Source organism: Nematolebias whitei, chromosome 13 (assembly GCF_014905685.2).
Source record: "Nematolebias whitei isolate Nwh7 chromosome 13, NemWhi1, whole genome shotgun sequence".
NCBI lineage: Eukaryota > Metazoa > Chordata > Actinopteri > Cyprinodontiformes > Rivulidae > Nematolebias > Nematolebias whitei.
Window position 1 is genome coordinate 8,002,183 of NC_056510.1, and position 4,109 is coordinate 8,006,291.

Below are 4,109 nucleotides of genomic sequence, written 5' to 3' on the forward strand. Positions count from 1 at the left end.
GAAAGGCACCATTAATGCAGAGAACCATGTTCAGGTTCTAGAACAACATGTGCTCCCATCTAGACATCATCTCTTTCAGGGAAGACCCTGCATTTTTCAACACGATAATGCCAGACCACATTCTGCAGCAATCACAACATCATGGCTACGTAGGAGAAGGATCCGGGTACTGAAATGGCCAGCCTGCAGTCCAGATCTTTCACCTATAGAGAACATTTGGCGCATCATAAAGAGGAAGGTGCGACAAAGAAGGCCCAAGACAATTGAACAGTTAGAGGCCTGTATTAGACATGAATGGGAGAGCATTCCTATTTCTAAACTGGAGAAACTGGTCTCCTCTGTCCCCAGACGTCTGTTGAGTGTTGTAAGAAGAAGGGGGGATGCCACACAGTGGTAAAAATGGACTTTTGCCAACTTTTTTGGGATTTGTTGACGCCATGAAATTTGGAAACAACAGATTTTTCCCTTAAAATGATACATTCTCTCAGTTTAAACTTTTGATCTGTGATTTGTGTTCTATTCTGAATAAAATATTAGATGTTGGCACCTCCACATCATTGCATTCAGTTTTTATTCACAATTTGTTTAGTGTCCCAACTTTTTTGGAATCCGGTTTGTATTTTAGTCAGACAGAGACTCATGTTTCTTTCTCCAAATCAGATGCACAGTCGAGGGAAAGAAAAAAAACGCAAGTCCACCTTCTTCCAATTATAGGTTTTATGTGTCAAAAAACAGAAGAGTGCAGATTCCACCCTGTTCTTCTTAATGAAACTCGAAGCAAAAAGAAAAAGCTGTGAGTTAAAAACTTGCTGCGTTCACTTTAAGGAGTTCAGTGTTGACCAGATTAAATGCATTACTGTGTGTTAACACAACGCCCAGATGGAAAGACATCAGCAGTGATCGTCAGAGAAGCAACTGTTGCTGCACATCAACCTTGGAAGGGTCAAAGGTCATTCACATGCTATTTGAAGTCCATCTTTCTATACACAGTTGACAATTAGCAGCCTCAAATTCACCCTGAAGGTCAGACCGTGCAATGATCAAAGAAGTGAGCTCCGCTTCTCTTCAGACTCTACAGGTCTCAGGTAGCAGTGCAAAGGTTATGACAGGGCAGTCAAACGGGCTGAACAGGTGCATCTTATTTGGAGGAGTTGCAGGAAAATACGTCTTCTGTCGAACAACAATAAAAAAAAATAAAAAAACATATGGGAAAGTTTCTGCATTCGAAGAAAAACAAACACAGCAATTCCAGCACAAGGGTGGAGGGCTGATGACGTCATTTAACCGATTGTTAAGAAGAATGAGCCAAAATTCTTCCACAACTACATCAGGATCTTGAGAAAGAAACAGAATTCTGGCTGTTGAAGGTCTACAAGCTGATGTGCGCAGATCTTCCATTGTGGCTTTATTTTTGTCTAAAATAACGACTGTGAAATTTATTGGGCGTTCTTGTTCACTTAAGGCAGATTAGAATTATTTTAAAACCTGAAAAAGATCAGATTATTTTTTAATAAAACAAAAACAACGTAGAACTGAAAAGAGACAGACTTCTCAGCGGTCGAGTTTGTGCTACAGGGAAGAGAGAGGAACCCTCAAGATAACAAACCAGAAGAGCCAGTTCTAAAACCAAACCAGTAAATAAAGGAGACAAAGCCTGCTGTCAGCTGACTGTGCAGGTGAATCGCAGGGCGTGGAACTAAAACGATGCTCTTGAGCAAAGGTCTTAAAGCAGAAAGATGATAAGACAAACGAGTCCAATGGAAGCAACAACAGTAAATACTTCAGGGAATCGTTCTTTACGTTCAACCGTTGACACTGAATCATAAATAGTGAAACTGCAGACATGAGAGCAGCACCTTAAATCAGTGAGTTGAACTCTGAGACGCTCCTATTTAAAAACGATCATTTCTAAATAACGTATAGCTCTTAGTGAACGTGACAAAACGAAACGGGCGGCACCAGAACCCCCGTCAGAAATCAAACTGTTAGCACCGAGACAAGAACTAATTCATCAGATCAATCAGGTTTTAAATAAAGTAAAATAACAAACGTTGATGTGAAAATCAACCAAGTCAGCCAAAGTTCAGCTGTGACTCTCAGGCTTGGTAACTTTTATGTTTATTTATTCAATTCATTTATTATTTCTTTATTTACAAACATTTTAGCTTTTAGATATTAATTTGCTACTTTTAGGAGTTAGCTCTCATTCGACTACTTCTTGTATTTAGCTATTATTGGGCTACTTTTAGCTATTGTTCTGCTTTCAGAAACAGGAGTTTGACAGGAGTTTTTGTGTTTATGGTGGTAATAGTGCCTCTTTCCTGCGGGGTCCCGCAGGGCTCGATTCTTGGACCCCTTCTGTTTTCATTGTATCTGCTCCCTCTGGAGTTTATCCTGATGAAACTTGGTCTTTCGTTTCATTGTTATGCTGATGGTTGCCAGATTTATCTGCCCTTAAAACCAAATAGTTCATGCACAGTTCACCCTCTGTGAAAATGCTGATAACATTAAGGCGTGGATGACATCTAAATTTTTCAAGTTTCAACGATCAACAAACTGAAGTCACTGCGTTTAACCCTAGCTCTACTGCAGTCTCTGTTCCTGTAAACCTTGTCTCTCTTGAGCCATACTGCAGTCTGTTACAAATCTTGGGATGGTTTAATTTAGACTCTGACTTTAACTTTATTAAACAAATTAACTTTGTTCTACAAAAAACTGTTTCCAGTTAAGGCAGATAGCTATATGTGCTTCATGTTGGGGTCTGTCAGATCTCCCTTTCACGTCTCCAGCTCGTCTAAAATGCTGCAGCTCGGTTCTTAACAGGAACTTGTAGGTTTGATCATATTTCACCAGTTTTGTCCTCCCTTCACTGGCTCCCTGTACGTACCAGAATTGATTTTAAAATTCTCATGTTGACCTTTAAGTGCATTAATGGCCTTGCACTCTCATACCTCTCTGATCTGCTTCAACCTTATACTCCTTCTCGGGTGCTGAGATCATCTGACCAGCTGATTTTAGTTGAAGCTCAGAGGAGATGGGGCTTTTTCAGTCGTGGGCCCTAAACTCTGGAACAATCTGCCCCCCCACCATTAGACAAACCACTTCACTCCTTGTTTTTAAATTTCTACTAAAAACACACCTGTTTACAAGTTACCATTTAGTTTTTCTTAGGTCACTTTAGTTTTTAGCTACTTTTAGCTACATTTTTGTTGCTTTTAAATGACAATTTGACACTTTTAGCTCTTAGTTAACCTCCTGTTACCTTCGGTTTTTATCAAGACTTTTGCTGCTCTTAGCTTTTAACTATAATCAGCTTCTTTTGTCATAATCTGATCACAATTCTGAACTAAAGTTGATAAAAATAAAACATATCAACTTTAAGGAATAAAAAGTGATAAAAAAATAAACCAGCCCATTCAGTTTTGTTTTCACTCTGAATTTTATTATCTCAGATTTGAATAAGATCCCAAATAAACAGTAAATCATTCTGCTTTACACGTCAGGTAAAACTTTGGTTACTTTCCCCAGAAATAGAAACACGCGGAAGTGAAAGGCTACATAAGTTGATTACAGTCGAACTTCAGTGAATTTTTTGTAAAAGGAGGCAGGAAGGAGCTCATCAGGCTTCTTCTACTCAGAGTCACTGCTGCAGGAGCTGCTGGAGTTCTGCAGGAGGAACGGAGACAAAAGACAGCATTTGTTCAGGTTGTCTTGCATTAAAGTGAACGATACATTAAAAACACAAAATACTGCTGTAAAATCAGCCGAACCCATCTGCAGGTCCAAATCTTACCCTGTGACTTTCCCTCCCCTTCTTGTGGCATTTGGTGTGCTTGTGGCCCTGCTTGTGCTTGTGCTTCAGCTTGTGTCCGTGCTCTTTCCCACCACAAGGTCCATGACCATGACCATGTTCATGTCCACCATGACCATGTTCATGTCCACCATGCCCATGTTCGTGTCCACCATGCCCATGTCCATGCCCGTGTCCACCATGTCCATGCCCATGTCCATGTCCATGTCCACCTTGAGGAAATAGACAAAATAATCTCAAGCACAGGTAATGGACAGACTCAAAATTCCAACCTTCACCTCTGCTTTGAAAGAGAATA